Here is a 24,442-nt window from a genome sequence, read left to right on the forward strand (position 1 = left end):
TATTTTCAATGCTCATTATTTTTTATTTGAAGAGTGTTTGATCCAAAACAAAACAAAACCTGCTTTGAACAAAACATTTAGTTTTGGTTGATAATTTCATTTTGTATCAACCCAAGATGAGTGTAAAGATAGCTTTTAGTTGTCTGAAACAAGGTCAAATAACTTTAAACTTTGGGTTTGATTGTCCACTATGTGAAGTAGGCAATTCTATCTAGTCTTAATGTGTTGTCCTAATATTAGACTATGCGGAAACATCCAGACAGTTGCAGGCTTCAGATGCATTTTGCATGAAGTAAACACCGCTTATTACACACTACTCAATGTGAAGTAGCATTTTCATGCATGGATTTTACAGCCCCAGGTGCAGCCATCACCATGACTCCTGAATTTTTGTTCTTTTCAGAATTTCCTAAGGCACCATTAGCAAGCAATTCCAAAAGTGGCTTCACTTGTAAGTAGAAAGACGCCACAACTGCTTCAGAGGAGAACATAGCCAATCTGTAATTTATCCACCTAAAAATTAAGGTGCTTTCCAAGACTTTTAAATAGTGGTAGTCTGCATTTCAGTCTCTTCTTAATAAACTCACAGATTATTTAATAAACTGTGAAGAAAATACTTGCCAACAGAAGTTCCCTGACAGGTAACATAATGTAGGTTAGGCAAAACCCATCCACTGCATCCCTCCCTGCTTCTGAACTTCTGTGGCCCAGGTGAGACGCAGGCTAGTGTCACACTTGGTCTCTTGTTCCTCACCTGGTTCCAATGTCACATAGGCCATCCAGAGCCATAAAAAGCACTTGTCCCACATAATTATTTATAGCTTTCAAAGCAGACATGCTTTCACTAGGTATCCCACAGACATCTCAACATTTCAACATCTCAACAGTCTATTTCAGCCAGTCACAAAAATCTACTGACACAATACAGCCCAGAAGCACTGGGATTCCAGAGTTTTCTGCAAGGCTACATCCATCTTGGCACTCACACAACTCCAGTCTCCTTAGGCTTCCACTACATCAGATCATTCAGTCTGCTGAAATTAAGTAGCAGGCTGGCTATAAGTGAATTGACACCACTTAATTGAACTGTTTAGAAAGGCAAACCAGTACGGAGAGCCTAATGCCACAGGACTACTCAGCTAAATTAACTTCAAAAGAAAACAGGAAGAACTGCTAAAATAATGCTCTTAAATGTGCGTTGAATTCAATACCTCTCCATACTAATTTGACCTGAAATTTCCACTCTGCTCTTGTGAGACCTCACTTGGAGTATTGTGTACAGTTCTGGTGTCCTCAACAAAAAAAGGACATGGAACTGCTGGAACAAGTCCAGAGGAGGGCCACGAGGATGATCAAGGGACTGGAGCACCTCCTGTATGAAGACAGGCTGAGAAAGTTGGGGCTGTTCAGCCTGGAGAAGAGAAGGCTGCGTGGAGACCTCATAGCAGCCTTCCAGTATCTGAAGGGGGCCTACAGGGATGCTGGGGAGGGACTATTCATTAGGGATTGTAGTGATAGGACAAGGGGTAACGGGTTGAAACTTAAACAGGGGAGGTTTAGATTTGATATAAGGAAGAAATTCTTTACTGTGAGGGTGGTGAGGTACTGGAACGGGTTGCCCAGGGAGGTTGTGAATACCCCATCCCTGGTGGTGTTCAAGGCCAGGTTGGATGAAGCCTTGGGTGACCTGGTTTAGTGTGAGGTGTCCCTGTCCATGTTAGGGGGGTCAGAACTAGATGATCTTAAGGTCCTTTCCAATCCTAACTATTCTATGATTCTATGATTTCAGAACTTTGGCCTATTAGTTAATGGTGGCAGGCTGACAGTAATCAGGTCCTGATTATTTCTGTGTTCAGCTATGCTGTTAATTCACAGAAGTGTTAAATATAAGCTCTCTGCCACTAAGGGAAAAGATGTGCATACTCAGCCCCTGGTGTATATTGGTTAAACAGACTTGAGAGGAAGTATAATCATTATTTTTTCCCTTTCTTTACCACCATTTCACCATCTGGCAAAGAACCTGATACCCCAAGTTCAGCATCTGCACCACCTTTCCGCTCTTGAAAAGGATGTCTTTCTTCCCATACACTCATTTTCTTACCACCAAGTAATCCTATAAACAGGGATTTTGGTATTAGCCTGTTTACTTCTTCCTTACTCAACGCTGCACTGGAAGGATTAGTGTGACTTTAAAGCACAAGTACAAAGTGACAAAATGGGTGTCCGGTTTTCAGGTTTGTAGCTCAGGCTCATCACAGACAATGCAGTCCCTTGGGTAGTTTGTTTTCTTTTTCTTTTCTTTCTTTTATTTTTTTTCCTCCATTTACAGACAGCACAAGAATTTTAAGAATATATAGCATGTCAGAATTGGCACCTCTAATCCTTCCCATACAAGGGAAATCGTGTTTCTGCAGCTTCCTGTCCTCCTCCATCTGGATTAGCCATGGACCGACAAAAGCAGTGGATTTTCATTAAGGTCAGATGCCTGAAACAGGGCTGGGTGACATACAAAACAGGCCAGGTGAGCTTAATGTTTTGTCTATTGATGCCTTGCCAGTGATACCAGCGTATCTTCAAAGGCACCATGTCACTCAGCTGTCCCTCAAAGGGCTTTGCACTCTGAAGCTGTGTGAGTAGTTTTATCTTAAAATAAGCTCATATTGACAAAGACATTACATGTTTCACAGCAGCCTCATGAACCCTCTCCTCCATTAAGAGGGCATGTGAGAATTTCATACACACATAGACCTTTTCAAGGAAGTGCCCAACTCAGGCACAAGCCTTGGAAGGCTTGCTGTGTCCAGGCTCTAGTCACTTTTCACTGCAGTTTCAACCCATTACCCCTTGTCCTATCTCTACAGTCCCTAATGAATAGTCCCTCCCCAGCATCCCTGTAGGCCCCCTTCAGATAATGGAAGGCTGCTATGAGGTCTCCACGCAGCCTTCTCTTCTGCAGGCTGAACAGCCCCAACTTTCTCAGCCTGTCTTCATATGGGAGGTGCTCCAGTCCCCTGATCATCCTCGTGGCCCTCCTCTGGACTTGTTCCAACAATTCCATGTCCTTTTTATGTTGGGGACACCAGAACTGCACACAATACTCCAAGTGAGGTCTCACAAGAGCAGAGTAGAGGGGCAGGATCACCTCCTTCGACCTGCGACCTGCTGGTCACACTCCTCTTGATGCAGCCCAGGATACAGTTGGCTTTCTGGGCTGTGAGTGCACACTGAAGCTGGCTCATGTTCATTTTCTCATTGACTAACACCCTCAAGTCCTTCTCATCAGGGCTGCCCTGAATTTCCTTTTTGCCCAACCTGTAGCTGTGCCTGGGATTGCTCCCACCCAGGTGTAGGACCTTGCACTTGTCATGGTTAAACTTCATGATGTTGGCATCAGCCCACCTCACAAGTGTGTCAAGGTCCCTCTTGAATGACATTCCTTCCCTCCAGCATGTCAACAGAACCACACAGCTTGGTGTCATCGGCAAACTTGCTGAGGGCACACTCAATTCCATTGTCCATGTCAGTGACAAAAATATTAAACAAGACTGGTCTCAACACCAATCCCTGAGGGACACCACTTGTTACTGATCTCCAATCGGGCATTGAACCGTTGACCACAACTCTTTGAGTGCGACCATCCAGCCAGTTCTTTATCCACCGAGTGGTCCACCTATCGAATTGATGACACTCCAATTTAGAGACAAGGATGTCATGTGGGACAGTGTCGAACGCTTTGCACAAGTCCAGGTAGATGACGTCAACTGCTCCACCCCTGTCCATCACTTTTGTAGCCCCGCCACAGAAGGCCACCAGATTGGTCAGGCAGGATTTTCCCCTAGTAAAGCCATGCTGGCTGTCACCAAGCACCTTGTTGTTTTTCATGTGCCCCAGCATGCCTTCCAGGAGAATCTGCTCCCAGGTTTTGCCAGGCACAGAGGTGAGACTGACTGGTCTGTAATTCCCTGGGTCATCCATTTTCCCCTTCTTGAAAATGGAGGTTATATTTCCCTTTTTCCAGTCATCAGGAACTTCACCTGTCTGCCATGATTTTTCAAATATGATGGCCAGTGGCTTTGCAACTTCATTCGCCAGCTCCTTCAGGACCCGCGGATGGATTTCATCAGGTCCCATGGACTTGTGTACATTCAGGTTCTTAAGATGGTCTCGAACCAGATCCTCATGTACAGTGGACCCAAGGTCTAAGTTTTCACAGTCCCTGCATCCACCCTCCAAGACTTGGGTGGTGCGGTTAGAGCCTTTGCCAGTGAAGACCGAGGCAAAGAAGCCATTCAGAACCTCGGCCTTGTCCAAGTCCTGTGTAGCCAGTTCTCCCAAAAGATTCCGGAGGGGGCCTACATTGTCCTTAGTCTGATTTTTAGCCGCTACATAGCTATAAAATCCCTTCCTATTATCTTTAACATCCCTTGCAAGTTTAGCTCCACTTGGGCCTTAGTTTTCCTAACTTGGTCCCTAACTACCCGGACAACATCCCTGTATTCATCCCAGGCCACCTGTCCTTGTTTCCACCTTTTATAAGCCTCTTTTTTCTTGTGAATTTTTCTCAGCAGCTCCTTATCCATCCAAGGAGGTCTCGTGCCCCTCCTGCTGCACTTCCTTCTAGTCGGGATGCAACACTCCTGAACCTGTAGCAGGTGATCCTTGAATATTAACCAAGAGTCTTGGGCCCCCTTGCACTCAAGGGCTATATCCCATGGAACCTTGCTAAGCAGGTTCCTGAAGAGCCCAAAGTCTGCTCTCTTTAAGACCAGGGCAGTGAGCTTACTGCACGCTCTTCTCACTGTCTTGAGGACCTCAAATTCGACCATCTCGTGATCACTGCATCCAAGACTTCCCTGGAGAGTCACATTTCCAACGAGCCCTTCCCTGTTGGTGAGCACGAGGTCAAGCAGGGCACCTCTCCTCGTCGGCTCCTTTATTGCTTGCAGAAGGAAGTTGTCTTCCACACAATCGAGAAACCTCCTGGATTGCTTGTGCTGGGCTGTACCGTTGCTCCAACAGATGTCAGGGTGGTTGAAGTCCCCCATGAGAACAAGGGCCTGCAAGTGTGAGGCTTTTCCTATTTGTCTGTAGAGTTCTTCATCCACAGGTTCCTCTTGATCAGGAGGTCTGTAACATATCCCCACAGTAATGTGTCCCATCACCGATTTCCCCTTAACCCTGACCCACACACTTTCTGTTAACTGATCACCTGTCCCCAGACAGAGTTCCATACTCTCCAGCCTATCCCTAACATAAAGGGCAACTCCCCCTCCCCTCCTACCGGGCCTGTCTTTTCTAAAAAGCCTGTAACCTTCCATTCCAACACTCCAGTCAAAGGAGCCATCCCACCATGTTTCTGTGATGCCTATTATATCATAGCCCCATAGATGTGCCCACATCTCTAATACCTCTTGTTTATTCCCCATGCTACGAGCATTTGTATAGAGGCATCTGATCCGAGCTCCAAATGAAGCCGGCTCAGTGGTGGAGCAGCTGGAATATTACTACATTGCTCCGAGCATTTATTATAGGTGCTGGCAACTGACTGGGTGTGTTGGGATGGAATGATGCTCCCCTCCCCCAACACAACTAGTTTAAAGCATCCTTGACAAGTCTAGCAAGCCTCCCAGCAAAACCACTCTTCCCTTTCTTTATCAGAGCAGTTCCACCAGCCGCCAGTAGGCCTGGCCTACAAATGTGGGCCCCATGTCCAAGACACCCAAACCCTTGACTATGACACCACCCTTTTAACCATTTATTAACCTGTCCAATCCTCCTTGCCTTTGGAAGGTCCTCCCCTGTGTCTTGGAGAATTGTCGAAAAGACTATCTGAGCTCCAGAACCCCTGACCACCTCTCCCAGAGCTCTGTAGTCCTTCTTTATACTCCTCAGGCTACTACTATCTATATCCCTAGCACCCACATGTATCACTAGAAGTGGGTAATAGTCCGTGGGACTTACTAGAGCAGGCAGCCTCTCCACAGCATCCCTGATCCATGCCCCAGGTAGGCAACACACCTCCCTTGCGACCGGGTCAGGCCGACAGATGAGCACTTCTGTCCCTTTCAAAGCAGAGTCCCCTACTACTACAACCTCCCACTTTTTCCTGGCGGCACCAGTAGAGATCTTCTGTACCAGTGCACCAGCCGATTGTTTCTGATGCAAGTGCATTTCCTCATCGGCCCCCTGCAGGACAGCAAAGCGGTTTTGGGTGGGTACAGCAGATTTAGGAGGAAGCCCCTTGCTTTTAATTGCTCTCTTCCTCCTTTTGTTGTTTTTTTTTTTGTTACTAACTCCCAGCTTCCCTGATCAACAGCCTCCTTCTTTCCTCCATGAATTAGAGGGGAATCTTCAGGCCCCTGCACAGTTTGGTCCTGGAGCAAGCAGTCCTGTTTCCTCTCAGCTTCCCTGACATCTTGCAGCTTACTGACAACATCCCGTAGCTCAGCTACCTGCTAGAGGAGGACCTCCATCAGGGAGCAGTGAGCGCAGCCCTGCCCATTCTGCACCTTTCCCTCACAAGACCAGTGCAGGCACTCTCTACACTCTGAGCTCTGCACCACAACCTCCCCACTTACCGGCTCTGTCTGGGTGCCTACACTGGCCTCCACCGGGCGGCCGGGGCAGAGCTCCCAGACCGGATCCTGGTCGTACAGCAAGTGCTCATCATCCCACTTGCCTGCCCGCGCGAACTGCAGTGCAAACTGCCTCGACCCGCTCTGTTTGCCTGCTCTGTTTGCCTGCTCTGTTCACCAGCTCCTGGTCGCCGCGCTCCCTGGGTAGATTTTTAAGCACTCACAGTTGGTGCCCCTCCTCCTGTCTCCGCCCCCGGTGAGTCACCTCCTCGCGGTAGCTGAGCTCTTGGGCAAGTCCTGTCGAGGACTTGAGGCTCCCTCCTCAGTGGCTCTTGTCTCTCTGTGGTGAGGCTCCTGGACGCTGATCTCCCCTGGCTCCGCTCTGGTGTTACAGGCGTCCTCTCTCAAGCTACTCCCTGCAGCAAGTGACACCCAGGTATGAATTTCCATTTATTTTCTAAGTTACATGGAGCTGACTACCTCTTGTATTCCCATATAAATATTTGGTATTACCAAGTCTTTTATGTTAGCAGGTGCGTTTGTGCAACTGACCCCCACCTTGCAGGTATTCAGCAGTTTCTTCATAAAGAGGACAGAGCACAAGGGTTTGCTCCAACAAGGTGAATGTATGTGCCATTATTTCCAGGGGCTTGGAGTAGTTGTGCTGCCTGAGAGGGGTAACCACTAAATCTGTTCTGGAGTCAGAGAAATTAAACTGTTTCATGACTGAGAGACACAGCAACTCACTGGCATGTCTGCAAGTTAGTTTCAAAACACAAAACATTTTTCATGCCAGGTACAGACTCTAGATGAGTTCAGAAACAGAAGGCATTGCTGGTGAACTGTTTTGAGGAACTCAGAGGTGGTTGTGGAACTACCAGACTAGCAGAGTTCTTGCTGTGCACTCTATACTTGGGCAACTGGATGCAGCCTTCTTTGGTGACACCAAACAGAAAAGCTCCCAGCTTCGTTTTTGTAAATCAATATCCCAGAAGTACTGCTGCATGAAGACATCACAGAACTGGAATTATCAGGGCACTTCAGAAATTAATTTTACATAATGCATTATTTTAATATATTTTTGTTAATAAGTCTGTAACACGTTCCAATGGTTCCATTCATTTTGAATATGACAACCAGTTTCAGGACAATTGTACCAAAGTTTAACTTAGCCAGCCATATCTCATTTAGATATATGGTTCTTTTACCTTAACTATCATGATGAAAAAAGAATAAGACTTTTAAAAAGATCTTTAATAAGAAATTTTTTTCCAATGGAAAACAAAAATAAAATGTAAAATCAGTTGCCCAGTAAAATAATTTTTAGAATACAGAGGCAGGAAAATAGAAAACAATATTTTACGTACAGAATTAAATACATAGAAAAGCTACATTCATATATATATTTGTGTGTGTATTTGCACAAGTTTAACAGTTTAAAAATAGTGATTTCTTTAAAAGATAAAACAGAACCAAAGAAAAACTGCACAAAAAAATGTATTTTCTCAATTTTCTAGCCAAAATTCATGACTACAGCCCTGTTAAAAGCCAATTCATAATAGCATTAACAAATTATTAATAAAGTGCACTGTCTATAATCTGAATAAAAAATCAGTAGATTTTTCCTTACTCCTCAAAGACTTTATATGAAGATGCTGAAACAGTGTCTGATGTTAAGCTTTTGTCATTTTACTAACCATGTGTGAGTGAAGCATTATGGCCAGAAGTAGAACTAAAGTGCAGTTGTCCAGCTGCATCAGTATGGGTTTTTTTGAGATGTACTATTCTTGTTTTCCAATTGTCATAATTGACCAGAAGCCAGATTTTTACAGGTTTTTAGGCATTAGTCAACTGGAAGCCATGGAGTTTAGGAACCTATGTCAGTAAAACATGGCAATGAGAGAAAGGGCACGTGAACATACCTTTTGAAATCTGGGACTAATTGTTTCTAAGATTTCTCCACACAGTCTCTTCCAAAAGCAGAGAACAACTGCACCATTAGCACACTGGGATCTACGCTCAGCAACCTACCTGTGCAATGGGTCAGTCTCTTTGCAACAACATCTAAGAAGGTGCTGGGAAGATACAAGTCTTGCCTGTACCACACCAGTCTTTGAACATGCTTTACAAGCTTTCCATATATAACCCTATAAAGGGTTCGTGATGAATGCAGACCAACCCTACATTTGCATTTAGACATGTAGGACTGTCCTTGCTCAAGCCTAGTCACTTAGGTCAGCTTATTTGCACATGTATAGGGTCAGTGCATGTAAATAAATAAGGCATTGAAAACACTATTGTAAAGGCTGGAGGGTATATGCACTTGCAGCTAAACCTCTCAGCTGTTGCACAGGATGTTTGGTTGCACTCCTTACTATAGATTGAGCTGTTTGATGCTGGATGAGTGGCTTACATTTGTTATGCATCTACCTATAAAGCAGAAGTAACATCCACAGTCCTTCATCCATCAACTTTAGGCATGATCTTTGCAGAGGCAGGAACAACCTTGTGCTCAGTATTTAAATATACACTTGACTTTTTCCAAATGGAAAGGGCAGATTTAAACAGGCAAGGCTGCAGGGGTGGGGGGTAGGGAGGGGGTCATCTCTGTTTGTGTGGAGTACAACAAATGATCCAAGACACACTTCACACAGTAGGGAACCAATTTATCTTCATTTAACTGTCACTTCCACACTTGGATCTATCCCTAGTCTTTAGGTTCACTATATATAAGCAGTAAATCAGTGATAGTATGAACCAGACAGATTTACACCTTCAGTGGCAGAAGCCAATGACAGGTTGTGAAACAGCTTCCCGTCAAGATAACTATTGCAGCTTGTCCTCTAGAGTGTGTGTTTGAGGCATATTTGTTTGGAGGGATTTTAAGCTGTAAAGATGTAGGAACACTAACCATCCTCTTAACCTTGGCTGTCAGAAACAGGTTACCAAGCAAGATGGATCTTGGTCTCTGACCCACTAGGGCTGATCATACTTTCAGCTACATCAAAAAGAAGTGAGACATGAAACAAATTCTGTAGGTCACATGGCACAGTGCATTTTAGTCAGAACAGAAAAAAGGAGGAAATAAAATGAATCTGATGGTAATGTTTGAAGGACCAGGGAAAAAGGAAAGAGCCCAGTACCGGAAAGGGGCCAGTGAAAAGCCATTGCTTCCTTCAGGATGTATAGCAATGTTCACTGTGGGGGCAGGAACCAAATTCTTATTTTTATAATCAGCGTAATCCACCAGAAATAATATATAATTCTTTGTAACTGAACGGCTGTCTCACAGATGGATGGTGTAATGTGTCCCCTGCTTCCCTCACTCCCCCCTTCCTTTCTTTCCCTCACTGGAAGTTCCTGTAATTGTCACTTTGTAATGTATATTCCAGCACATGGACATGCAGAATGAACCCTGCGTGCTCATTTTGCACTATAAATGATGTGTACTGCCTTGTGTCACAAACAGTAAATCCTTTATACCAAAAGTCTGCTCATTTTCACACCATTCACTTGTTCAGTAACAGTTGTCCAGATATTTTAATTCAGCTCCTTACACTAATCCTGCAACTGCTGGTCTTAGACAGGTGCAGGGATCAAACAGGCTCAATAAACTGAAACATCTGGCCTGGAAATGATAATAGGCCCTTTTACTCTCCAAAGCAGAGGAGGAATGCAAAGTTTTCAAAAGTTAAATCATGCAATTAGCCCTTGTAATAGTCTTTTTTTTTTTAATGAAACAATAGTGTTTTCTATTCAGAGTTTCATTCATTGCTTAGGTCCCTGCTCTCCTCTGTGGTGCAGGAGATGGCAGGCCAAAGAGGTAAAACCATCACCTACTAAAAAAAAACCCTGTTCCCCCTCCTTCAGCATAGTGGAACTCAGTCATGTCCAGAGACTAAGCCATGCATTAACCAAAATCCAATTCTGAAGAAAAGACTGGGAAAGCCTGTGCCCCAGAGAATGGAAAAAGTCCCTGTACAAGCCCAGTTTTGTGAAGGCGAGCCATCTCCAGCCATGTGAAAGCTGGCAGCAGGACAGAGCTAGTTATAGACCATCACCCCACTACCTGGATGACATCAAGCTGTCTTCCCATCCCTTCCAGTGCTTAGACTGCTGCCAGAGCTAGACAAAACATTTAAAACTCTTAAAGTGCTTTCATAAGTATTTCTGGTCAAAGCTGCCCACTTTTGGAGCATCTTTCATCACAATTGTGCCTGGTTTTGCTTAGGCTGAGCCCAGTGTTGGGAGGTTCATCATGGTCTCCTCCAGGCATTGCCCCCAGCTGCCATCTCTTACCTTGGCCTGTACATGGCTGTCAGTGTTCCTCAAGCCAAAATCAAGACTTTAGGCAGAAAAGGAGAGCTGTCAGAAGCTTTTATGACTAACAGGATGTTGTCTTCCAGCAGTCCAAGTATGTGGCCAAGTAGCAGAGTCAGTCCTATGCCTTCATTAGAAAATAAGTTCCCATCTCTTGGTCAAAATGTTCTCCATCTTCCTGATGAAAGTGCTTTGTATTGACTGAATAAAATACTTTCTAAAAAGGTTTCAAATAGTCCTTACCTTGACTATTGGCAGTCATCGAATCTCATGTGAAGAGCTAGTATTTTTATCCAACATCATTGCCAAACTACAGCACTGGTAACTCTGCATTCACCAAGTTTTCCTCCCACTTGGAGCTAAACGTGGCATGCTCCTCTTGGGTAAACAGGAATGTTCATCTTGGGCCAGAGAAACCTGGAAACAAGTCCTGGGTCCCACTCCAATCTTTGCCTCAAGTTTCCTGTGAGGTCTGAATACTGGACTTTCAGAAGTGCTGCGAGCCTGGTTACCCTTTGCTTAGCACATCTGGGGCCAGGCTTCCAAAGATATGTTCAGTTCTTCTTACTGAAAATCCAGCCTTAGACCTCTTTTGACAGCTCGACTTCAGCTGTGAATCAGCTTCTCTTGAAACTACTGTCTTTAGGCTCTCATGGCTTTTGCATTCAGAAAGACTGGGATTGTAATAGTAACGCAGTGTAACATGTCACAGTAACACAATGTAATAGTAACACAGGCACCAATATATAAAGAACCTATGTCATGAGAAAACACACTCCTCCTTGTTTGCACAGAAACACATGTTGCTGTGTTATTGCACTGTTGGATGTGGAGGTGAAGTCTTTGGGTCAGAGACCGGATGCCTCACATAGGTCCAGGCCACAGTCTGCATTTCACTGTGTGACTTTGCTTACAAGTCATGAACCTTCAGCTTCAAAACACCCAACACTACTGTAGTGCTGATGAGCATATGGGTTTTCCTCACTGTTTGTTGACAGTCTCTGGCAGCTGCAGCAGATCTGGGTTCTCATGCTGGAGCTGATAAAAGGGTTTCACGAGCCTGGCAAAGAAGGACTCAGGGTAACTCCTTAGCTTTCCCGAGTTCTTACAGAAGGGTTTCTTTAGAAGCACTATGACAGTAGGGATCTCTACCTACCAGTTTGTTCATGTGTATTAATGGCATCTGTTTGATGTAAATGGTAGAAAGAAACTAACTTTAGCATGAGTTAAGTCAGTACTAGCCTTGAGAAATGGTGTCCCTAGGTCAGGGTCAGGCTTAAAGTGGACACAGCAAGATTTTAGCTCAGATCAGGGCCCTTAAATGCTGAGTTCTCCTTGTGAGACAGACCTTGAATTGGACAGTGGGGTTCACTGGGGAGAAAGAGGTGCTGTGCAGATCATAGAGTTTCTGTGTGCTTCCAAGGCCATAGTCCTCACCTTGCTGCAATGGCTAGATCAGACCCAGAACCAGCTACTGAATTCAGCAGCTGAGTGAACTTGGGTTAAACCCTAAAGGGCAGGATTGCCACAGGCATGTCTCTGTCCAGACTGTCAGTAGAAGAGGGCATGCAGACATCAACCAGCTTAACCCTGTACTCCTCCCTTTAGGATCAAAGGATGTTGTATCAAAAGTTGTGGCCTTAGAAAAGATGCTAGAAAGATATTTTTTTGCTCACTGTAGATGGTACATACCTGTGCTGTATCTGTTGCTCCTGGAAGCCAACAAAATCCTTATATTCCTTGAACGAAATATGCAATTAAGTGCAAAATTCTGTATTGGTACATACACAGGAGATATCTCAAAACATGTACTTGCTGATTAGAATTTGAAATTTCTTAAGTTTTGTTCACACACTTGTATTAGTTTGTTTCAGAAACATTCAGATGAAGAAGTCAGAGTAGCATATAGCTTTCATTTTCTGATTTGATGGTGTTTCAGCTTCCCACATGAGCCAAAAATTTTAAACTTGTAACAAATCAACCAAGTTGTTTACTTTTACTCCTAGGGAGAAATTATACTCCTCAACACATTCTCTGTTGGTCTCTGAGATCAATCTGAAGTCATATGACTACTTCAAATACATTCAGTGTTCAAAATCAATGGCCTATGACCAAACTTAAATTCTTTGTAAAGGAAGTTTATACTTAGGGATGTTAACACTGGAGATAATGGCAAAGAAAAGTACAGTGCAACAGTATAGAATAAATCTGTGCAAAAGCCAGGAAAACAATAATTTAAGTTATAGATGAGAAAGTAGATGCTCAGCTCCTATATCTGGTCATTTGGAAGTTGCAGGGTCAAGAGAATTTATCAAATCTGGAATAAAATGCATCAAGCATTCCAAAGGAAGGAAGAGAGTAGTCCATGGAAAAATGTCTTTTCTTACCAGAAAACAGAAACCAGGTCTTGATTCATTAACACACAGCTCTCACCAGCACTAGCCCATAATTCTGTCACTTGCCACATGGATGTGTCAAGTGTTACTGTGCACTAAGAAATTATTTTATTTCAGTTTACTTGTTTGCGAGCGCAAAAACCCACCCATTTTTCAAGATCAAGGCTTTATTTATTATTGACTACTGTCCTGGGTTCAGCAGTAGCAGTCATTTTTTCTCCTCCTTAGTAGCTGGTGCCGTGCTGTGTTCTTGACTTTTGGCCTGGGCACAGCACTGATAACGCCAATCTTTTTAGTTACTGCTCAAATGTTTAGTCTGACCAAGGACTTTGTGAGTCTCATGCTCTGCCAAGGAGGAAGGAAAGCCAGGAGGAAGCAGAGACAGGACACCAAACTAGCCAAAGAGGTTTTCCATACTACAGCATGTCATGCCCGGGATGTAACTGGGAGTGACCCAGAAGGGCACCCTCTGTTTGGTCAGGCTCGTTTCGGCGGGTGGTATTGTATTCTCTTCCCTTGTTATTTGTCTTATCATCATTATTATTGGTGGCAGCAGTAGTGGTTTGCATTATACCTTAGTTACTGGACTGCTCTTATCTCAACCCATGGGATTTACATTCTTTTGATTCTCCTCCCCATCCCTCTGGGAGCGGGGGGGGGGGGGGGGAGGGAAGGGAAGAAAGAGGTGTGGGGGGGTAGAAACTGTGTGGCTGACTTGCCGAAAGGGCTTAAACCATAACAACTACTAAGTTTAGGTGTAAAATGAAATCAAGCCAGAGATGCTTTTTGTCACTGTAGAAAAAAAAAGCAGCTAATTTTGTGTGTATTTCCTTAATTCAGTATTTCCCTTGACACATTAGATACTCTGGTTTATTTAGCCCTATCACCATGCCCTTGCAAGTCTTCAGTTCAAATGGTCACTTCTAGTACAGTAAATCCATCCTATATGTCTGTTATAAATAGGGTAGTGCACATACAGCAAGTGCAGTCCCAACGACACACCCTTGTATGATTACTTCAAATGGCACACATATTCTCATGCTATATTTAGTGCTACATCCACAGTAACATATCATCATGTCATAATATACAAAAAGGCTTCATAAAAACAAACACTGAACCAGAAAAATGGGTTTCTTCAGCCTGCATTTAAGTCTCCCGAGCCAAAAAGTCCTCTTGAAAGCTTTATTTAGCTTAATTCCATATAGATTAATTTTTAAAATCCTATTTCATGAGACTTGCAAGCAAATTCAGACAACAGTTCTTTAATGGTGTTCAGGGCCAGGCTGGACAGAGGCTTGAGTGATACGGTTTAGTGTGAGGTGTCCCTGCCCATGGCAGGGGGGTTGGAACTAGATGATCTTAAGGTCCTTTCCAACCCTAACTATTTTATGATTCTATCTTAAGGTCCTTTCCAACCTTAACTATTCTATGATTCTATGAATTTAGCATATATATACTACAATGTATTTTTAAGCACTCACTTTACCAAATTGTACCCAGATTTTCAAAACATTCCAGATTTCTTTAGGAACACATGTATGAATAGACAAATACTCAAAAGCATTTGGAAAATCAGTCTTTAAGCCATGGCAAAACCATGAAAACACTTTAAAAGACCTGGCTGCAATGACAGCTCTGGGTCACATGGAGATATGCTCTCAAGTTTCTATTGAAAATGAATATGTCTCCTTGGGCAACTTCACCCACAGAACAATGAAGCTTCTAATCTCTTCACAGTTTTACTTTCTTTTTTCTCTTTTTTTTTCCCCTGTCTATTTCTTTCCAATTTATCTTGGCTTGTAGCATTTAGTTTGTGATAAACAACTTTGTAAAAAAAATACATTGATGACATTTCTCCAGACAGTGCTTCTACATTTGAATCTAGCAAAATGAATGAGCTTTTCAGATAATATTTACCAATGCATTTTGCCTTCTGTTGTGAACTTCAGAGTGTATGAATCAGCATATTGGCAACTTTCACAACTAGAAAATGCCAGTAGTCACCTATTAGTACACCTGTTATGTTGGCTGACACAGCAGTCTACAGAGAACACCACCTAATTTGTCATCTTTGTTTTTTATTTATTTTCTTTTGTAGGTACCACAGGCTAAAGGAGTCTTAAGAAAGGGTCTCAGTGAGGCTAATAACATGGAGTCCTTAGCATGAATAACTTCTTGGGCAAAAGCATCTTGAAACTGAGCATATGATGTCAATAAGGTGCAACTGGAGGAGAAAGTTGATATTTTGAGAGATTTTAAGGGCTATTGAGTCAGAATAAAAAAGCCCAGGAAGGGCCCTGATTTTGAAGTGTTTAATGCAGCACTGAAGTGGGGAGTTGGGTGGAGGCTGCACAGGGAAGGACTGACTGGGGAACATGACAGGATGAAAAAATGGTCTTTGAGGCAACACTGATGAGACAAGATGGTGTTTCATTGAGATCATAGAAGATAATTTTGCAATAACAAAAGCTGTATGGTGAACAGGAAGGGCTACTTTTTGGATAAATTAGACAGAAAAATGTCATCAGTTAAGGTACCCTTCTGGAGCACCTTAACCCAGGTGAAGTTCAGACTGTTTTCTCCTCAGGTGTTTATGCTACAGTCCATGAAACCTCACAGTGAGGGTCTTTGGGGAACCAATCCAGCTGAAAATTAAGGCTTTCATAAACATCAGGTTTGTCTTGAAGCTGCTTGACAAGGTTGCACCAAAGCACAAACAGCTTAAAGAGAGGGAGTAAGAACATGGGACCAGAGTCAGAGCCACAGCCTCCAGGAGGCTTGAAGTGAGATACATCATGTTCATTCCTCTGCCAAAAGCTGGAAAAAGTGTAAGGCTGAGGACAGTCTTGACCACAAGATGATATGTTGGTACAATGCTGGGAAAAGGTATAGAAAATAGAAGTGAAGACTCATGGTTTAGCTAGGTAAATGCTGAAATGGTCGCTAAATATCCATTAAGTGTTATAGGAGAGAGAAGACAAGATTTAAACTTGGGCAAGAGGAGACAGGTTACAAATCAAAAGGTAGATCTGTAAGTTATTGATGGTTTAAATCCTATTTAAAATAACTCATCTCCAAACACTGCTGTTCGAGATGCCACTGCCTGAAAACAACAGCTAGAAAGATGGATCTCTGCTCCTACCTGCAGTCCCTTGTCTTTACAGACATATTATCTTACCTCTTGTCCCATTACTAATGTTTTCTTAAAAGCCTATTGCAGAGGACCAGTTGAAAGCACCAAATTTCCTGTTATTATTGCTGTAATTTCTTGTCTTTGGTTATTGCAAGAAGATTATTTTTAAAAGTTTTTCAGCTGCTCCAAAAACAACTTAGACTGGGCTTGAACCCATTCCTTCTGGTAGTTAATTCCACTCAGAGACTTCATACAGTCATGCTTTTTCCTTAGCTACAAGTTTTATTAGGCACCATTAGCTTTGTTGTCTAAAAAGAAACCTTGATCCAGCTGAGATGGTTTCTAAAATACTCAAAAGATTTTTCATGGAGACTGAGATGAGATTTTAAATTAGCCTCAGAAACAGAGGGAGCAAGTGGTTCTGTGGAACACGCACATACAGTGGTCCCACTAAGATACCCAGCTGCTGTCTGCGGTGCAGATCACTACTTTGGAAAATCATAGAATCATAGAATAATTAGGGTTGGAAAGGACCTTAAGATCATCTAGTTCTGACCCCCCTGCCATGGGCAGGGACACCTCACACTAAACCATATCACCCAAGGCTTCATCCAACCTGGCCTTGAACACTGCCAGGGATGGAGAACTCTCAACCTCCCTGGGCAACCCATTCCAGTGCCTCACCACCCTTACAGTAAAGAATTTCTTTCTTATATCCAATCTAAACCTCCCCTGTTTAAGTTTTAACCTGTTACCCCTTGTCCTATCTCTACAGTCCCTAATGAATAGTTCCTCCCCAGCATCCCTGTAGGCCCCCTTCAGATACTGGAAGGCTTCTATGAGGTCTCCATGCAGCCTTCTCTTCTCCAGGCTGAACAGCCCCAACTTTCTCAGCCTGTCTTCATACAGGAGGTGCTCCAGTCCCTTGATCATCCTCGTGGCCCTCCTCTGGACTTGTTCTAACAGTACCATGTCCTTTTTATGTTGAGAACACCAGAACCGCACACAATACTCCAAGTGAGGTCGCACAAGAGCAGAGAAGTAACTCTCAAAGTAACCCACAAACCTAAAAGCAGGTATATATCTTGTGAAAAAATCTCTACTTCAGACTGAATTCAGCATGTTTAGTTAGGATGTAATTAGCTCTCACTGGTGTCCTTCTTCACAGGCAGAAGCTTGGGATGCATGCAGTTTGCATACAACTTGGGAAGGGCTGTGGTCTAAATTTAAAAACAAAATATCATGTCCAATAGAAGTGCTGTAAGAATACTGACATTTTCACAGCATTTTACAGGATCTGAGTGCATTTTACAGCAACCATCTGCTGAGCTATGTCTGCTTCTTCCATAACTGTATGTTACCAGACATCAGTATCCTGGTTCCCTGGCTACCCTTGAGCCTAAAAGACTGTCTCATTCATAACATACTTTCAGAAGACAGGAACATATTTGTTTATCAAGAACTGCCCTGAAAACCTTGCTTGACATTTTTGAACATGTGAAATGCAATATAACCAATCTATAGCATACTGTGGGATGAATTCTGAGACTGCTTCATGTGCCCTCCGGTAAGTCTCCTCATGTACATGACTGGAAATAGAAAGTAAAAACTGAGCAGACTTCAGTAGCTGAAAGAATGTTAAGAACCCGATTCCTTTATATTAATGTCTGCAATCAATTTGTTTGGACAAAATATATTATAGGAATCAAAGATGTAAGTTTGTACTCAAATTTCGCACATAAAACACAGGATTATTGGCCACAAGTTCTCATGTATTGCTAGGGAATAATGTGACTACACTTCAGGACCCCAGTGGGCTGGATTATGAACTAGCTGTGCCTGGCAAGCAAGGACCCAGAACAAGAAAAGTGGCCTCAGCCTTACCCTGCAGCTCTGGATAGCATGCATAAAGGCATGTGCAGAGAGATGCTTCTGAGAAACACATGTTCAGCTGTAGCAATTCATCACAGCCTCTCTCTTGTGTGTGTGGACACTATTCCCGGAGAGTAAAAGGCCTTTGCAGTCTGAAAGCAGCTCTCTTAGCAAACAGTTCTAGGAAGCAAAGGGCAGGTTTCAGCCGCCTAGATATAGGTGGTATGTGAATTTGTCATGTCCTAGGGATATCCAAGACTGCTACCTGGGGCTAGCAGATCAAGCACAGGATCAAGGCTGGTGATGTCCCTGTGACTAAATGTCTCTTGATGCTCTTGATACCCCTGAGGATATAGAATTCTGACCCAGAACCTCATCATAGGTAACTCCTGTCAAAAAACACTTTCTCTTTTTGAGAATTCAAATTCAGACATTTTTTCACTTGCCTAGTATTTGTTTTAAGTCTGGATGGCAACGGACAGCTATCAGTGCCATATGGAGAGGGAGGCTGTAGTATCATCCTGGTGCAGCCATCAGAAAATCCAGCCACGAGAAGGAAAGCTTTACAAAGCCAAATTTTATCAGCTTGTCACCTTAACTTTTCATGCCAAGACAGAAACTAAGAGAAAGGTTTTGTTTTGCACTTGCTAGCACCACTCAGTGAGCCAGCATTCTCAAGGTAAACTAATAATTGGGCTTCTTAAGTTTTCAGGCCTCCAAATCAGTGTCTGGATTCCTTCCTAGGGCTTACCTTGGCATGGACACAAGAGCATTTACTCCTTGATCATGATAAAAATCACAAAGTTCAGAGGAATGCTTTGTGCTCTGTGACTTTGGAACCACAGGGACTGGCTGCTATGGTACTCAAGCTCAAAAGGGCTATTTCAGCTGCCAACTGTCCAAGGCTGCCAAATGCTGGATGAAGAAAGAAGTAGACATCATATATAACTTACAGATATATGCACTTCAGATACAGTCTCTGTCTCTTTCCACTGGATCTACTGTAGGGAACCAGCAGTGCCAGCTAGCTAGGGTTGTCTGCTTTTAAGGTTGTCTCTTCTTGACTGGAGGTACGCCTCTGGCCATTGCAATCTGTGTTAGGTTGTCTGTGGATACCTACAGCAATTTTAGTGAAGTCACTCCACCTCTAAGCCTCAGTTGCCACATCCACATAACTCACAGCTTGGAGCTGCAAATGTGAGACATGAGTAATTAAAGACAGAAAGTATTATAGACCTTCAGATAGAAGGAGCTGAGGGAGTCCAACAGGACCATTATTATTACACCTCATATTCAGTGATGAAAGCTCTCTGAGGAGTAATGCAAACCTATTGCTGGAATTAACACTCCCGCTCAAATTTGATAGTGCCCTTCATACAAGATCTTCATTTGTATTCACAGAAAAACATAAATAAGTGCTCAGGCTGGCCAATCTATTTCCTCTGTAACTGGCAGCATTCACAGCCACTTTATTGTATGAAATAATGTCTTGGTTTTTCCTCCCTTTATCTTGCTTGTGCCTGACCTTCCATTAAAAGTTGCTTAGAAACTGCTTAGAGAATAGTCCATGGTGCTTCTTATTGATATCTTCCTTTTGTGATTTCTTGGCTAGTCTATCTTTTTGTATTCCTTTCCAGAAGCTTTTTAAGCTAGAAGAAGATGAAAAGAAACCAGAGAATCAAAGCCTAATATTTTTCTTTTTGAAAGGAACAGGAAAACCACCCTCCTTGTATACATTGACATGTTAAAGAAGAAAGAAATGTTCTTCTAATAAATGCTTTAGTAGGTCTTTAACGTGCATGTTATTATCAAGTGCTTTACACATTCTGTTTAGCACCTTGGTAATTAAAAACCAGGATATATAAAGTAAATTGTGTCCCTAAGTACACCTTGCTATTGCTATTGTATAGAAATTGTGGAAAATATGCACCACTGTGACACCCATTGTACTAGAGAGGCTTTGGCAGGGTGGTTTGAGCTGTCTCCTAAAATAAAGCCAAAGAAGTGGTTCAGAGGCATAGCCACTAGACAGCAGTGACCATGATGGACAGTGGGAATTTAAGCAGCATGCTGAGGGAAGGGATTTTTTCCTGCACTTGGGTGCTAAAATGTCTCCATGCAGATATGAAGGTCTAAATAACCTTTCTCCCAGAAATATTTTGTTTTTATTCACACTGAGCTCCACCAGCTGTAATGCAAATCGCAGTTAAGACTTGTGACTGTCATGAGCAGTAACATGGTACTGGAAAGAAGATAGAGTAAACCCTATGTTTGGCTTTGTTCAAACCCATGACAAAACTTAATTTTTTGGCTTAAGAAGATTTCTGCCCCTGTTTCCAAACTTCCCTGTATAAATAATATAGGATATATAGGATATCTACAAAGGAAAATCCCAATGAACATATCTAAGCTTTATAAATAAAGACGAAGCACATACTCTTGAAGCTCTTTTACAGTTTTCTCTTTTCATATAACTATAGTGAGTATAATTTCAAGGTGTACTATTCAAAACAATAGCATCTTAAATGTTATTTATTATGTTCATATTTCTTTGTTTCTGGTTTTAACCCATAAATCAATTAATTTGCTAGGAAAAAGTGCAAAATACAGCATATTTTTAGACAAGTGTATTTTTTTCACATACTTGTACTTTTTGGAATCCCAGATGTTGCTTTCTTGAAGGTTCATGACCAGTATACACTTTTAAATATGAATTAACATGTAGAAACAAGACAGCAAATTTTCCCAGGAAGCAGTTCTTCTGTGAGGGAGTCTGCAAATACCACTTTGATCTATGTAAAACTGAAAACCCTAGATTTTTATTGTTTTGCTTCTTTATTCCCAAGTTTAACTCAATAAGTCCTTTATTAAGTGCTTCTGAGAATGGTTCTTTGCTGATGATAGTCTGATCAGCTTGCAATAAAAAGGTCACATCAATTCACAGATGTCAACATGCAGCTCTTATCTGTTTCGATCCAGAAATTCCAGGAAATTATCACATGGAGTTCTCTGCATGCCCTTCCAGAGCACTATCTTTCAGGCCAATCTTTAAAATAGTGATTGGGGTCAGATCTACACATACTGAAGTGTTTATTTCCCAGGGCAGGAATACCCTAGCCCACTGACCATGAGAAAATTGTGTTTTACTTTCTAAGTTGCTCTAGTTTTGCCCTCTTCTGTTTTTCTCAGGTTTCCCTATAGCTGGCTGGGTTACCTCATAATTATTTTAATAAATGTGCACATTGCTGGTAGAATTTATTCTTCTCAAAACCACAGTTTATCTCTAACTTGAGCCTGAAAATAGAATCCTACACACAAAGGAGTGTAGTGATGCTGCCTTCAAGCGTGATATTTTGTATATACATACTTTAAATGAGGAAAATACGAAACCAAGACCTACTCTTCTCTACACAATGGGCAGTATACTTCTCAATCAGTTTTTTTTTTAGTGAAAACAAAGCAAAGGTCTATTGCAAGTTAAGGGTGCTGACTGTGATGAGACCTGCAGACTTTCGGGTTTAGTTTGGAAATTATTTTTGTTTTATTTTTAGTGTCTCACATACCCATTTTAAGTACTTTCTAAGTACTTGCTGTATAGTTCACCACAGTGGCTGTGCTCAGGTCACCACAGAGACAGAGGTGGTCTGCAAGATATCCTGGCAACACAACTGACATGAAAGAATAGGACCTGTGTCTGTAAAAGCCATTGACCATCTCCCATCTAAAAGTCTAACAAGAAAATACTGGAAAAATGTATGCAGTTTGGCAGGTCTTGCTCCACAGGGCATGGGGTTCATGAGCTGCCATGTAGTCACCTTTTCCCAGTCCCACTTTCTCCAGACCACAGCAACACCAGCTCTTTTCCTTGCTCATTTTCACCAGGGGGCCTCTTCAATGCACATCCTCACCACTGGGATACCCATCAGGAAAGCCACAGGCTGCACTGCTGTGAACCACATGGCAGGTTTTGTGCTGCAGCTGTGTGGTTTCTTTTCCCCTAGCCCTGGGTGCCAACCCCTACAGTGTTTCTCCTGCCCTTTCCATACCCCTCTGTGTTTCACTGGGACAGTCTCACTGTACTCATCATAAGCACAGCTGCAGAGCCCTTCCATGGACATGGCCCAAGACGTCTGCAAAGCAGAGGCCACAGCTGAGCCTTCCTGTCATTTAGGTGTTTCCTCAACTTGCTCATACGCTAGTGCACATGCCACAAGGGGGCGGGGGGACCGTTCAGCTTGGATTGTCAATTGGCATTTTGATGGCTTCTTCAATATCAGAGCATGAGAGAGCAAGGGGTGGTCAGCAGTGGTCTTGATGCAGGGGGGTTGGAACTAGATGATCTTGAGGTCCTTTCCAATCCTAACTATTCTATGATTCTATGATCCACCCTCATTTAAGGACCCTCTCTTTGCTATATACTGAAGCTGTTACCAAATTCACATATTACTCTTTGGGACCCATATTCTATAATGCACTGAATCTCTGGCTTACAGACATGTTTACCTGTGGGAACTGGAGCTGTGTTTCAGGCAAGGTTCAGGTCCAGTTCAGATACAGGCTGGTTCCGCAAAAGCCTCATCAGCAGGGGGAACAAGCTCTGTCCTCCAAGTCATTTTTTTCTTGGCTTGTACGAGGTTCTTTGAACTCCAAATTTAGGCATCCCTCCTAATTAATGATCATTTCACACTGCCTTCAAAAGCCATTGGATTTTGATTAGCCAGCAAATAAAGATGGCTTCATTCTCTTCTCTGGGCACATATTTCCTCTGTCTCCTTAGGAGTTAATTGAGTAGGTGAATAATAGTCTGTGCACTCAGTCTGCATAGGAAAGGCAATACCAGCCTGGTCACCAAGAGAACTTCACTGACATTAAGCACTTAGCAAATTTGATCCCCCTAAAAGAGAGAGAAGGTGCCTCAGTGTTCCCTATTACATGGAGCCCTGACAGCTCCTGTGCAGCTGGTGCCTTGAAAGCACAGCATGCGGCCTTTTCTGTGGATACTTCAGCTCACTCCTCCATCCAGACCTCACTGTAGAAGCTATTCTAACTGGGAAACAGACAACATATTCTGGTTTCTCCTCAGCCAAATGCAGAAATCTTCACCTTTATAAATGTCTTGGCCCACTCCACTGAAGTTAACTAGGTGGCTGTGGCATAACTTAAAGACACAAATCTGCTAAACAATGAGATATCCTTCCTTTTATTTGTTATTACCCCTAAGATGTCGTGCATTTAAGTAGCTTTCAGAAAAAGGGCAAAACAAGGGCAGAAGTTCTCCAAGTGTCTTGCTATTCTCAGCACTGAGATTAAGCAACACATATATGGAAAAAGTAAATGAATATGCCAACATCTCCACCTCACAAACCAGGCAAAACACAGCATACAAGATCAAAAAGGCATTACATTTGTCCTGTAATGAAGACACTGAGAACAGAGAGTGCTGGATATCTTCCAGATCATCTTGATACATGTTATTGGCTCTTTTTAAAATTTTGCTAGAGCAGAAAACTCGCTGTCATGTTTTCCAGTGAGGTGCTAAGTTTAGAGGAACAAGCTGAAGGAGTAAAGCTCTTAGCAAGTGCTGCTCTCACTCTTGCATTCTCCTGGCCTATCTTAAAGCATAATTTGCATTAAGTATGTATGTGCAAACACATCTACCTACATATAACCAAATTGACATCAAGAGGTGCTGAACTTGCATCCAGAGCACTTAAAGCAGTCCTTCAACTTCTATAGGGATGAAAGGTGTTTTTATTACTAGCTTCAGGCAAGACCTGAATACCAAATGCTTTGTACATTGCAGTGATAGCACATGTGCAGTGATTCAAACAGGCAGAAATATTTTAAAGCACATTGTGGAATCCTTTTCATTGTTCAGTTCTGTCTGATGGATTGTAATAGAAAATACCGACAGTTTTCATGGGAGGTCAACAACTGGGATATGTTTTGTTGCCAGTGACAGTTGCACATCTCTTCAAATATACTAAAATACCAGAAACAAAATGCTGTGACATGTATCTTTGAGAACTCTAGCTGTCTTGTATTATCTCCATGAACAGGTCCCACATTACTACCAGCTCGCTTTCTTGCTTAAAAACATGAGTAAATGCCTGACAACACTTTTGTGTTGTCAGTGAGAGCAT

The sequence above is a fragment of the Melopsittacus undulatus genome, chromosome 3 (genome assembly GCF_012275295.1).
Source record: "Melopsittacus undulatus isolate bMelUnd1 chromosome 3, bMelUnd1.mat.Z, whole genome shotgun sequence".
NCBI classification, from domain to species: Eukaryota; Metazoa; Chordata; class Aves; order Psittaciformes; family Psittaculidae; genus Melopsittacus; species Melopsittacus undulatus.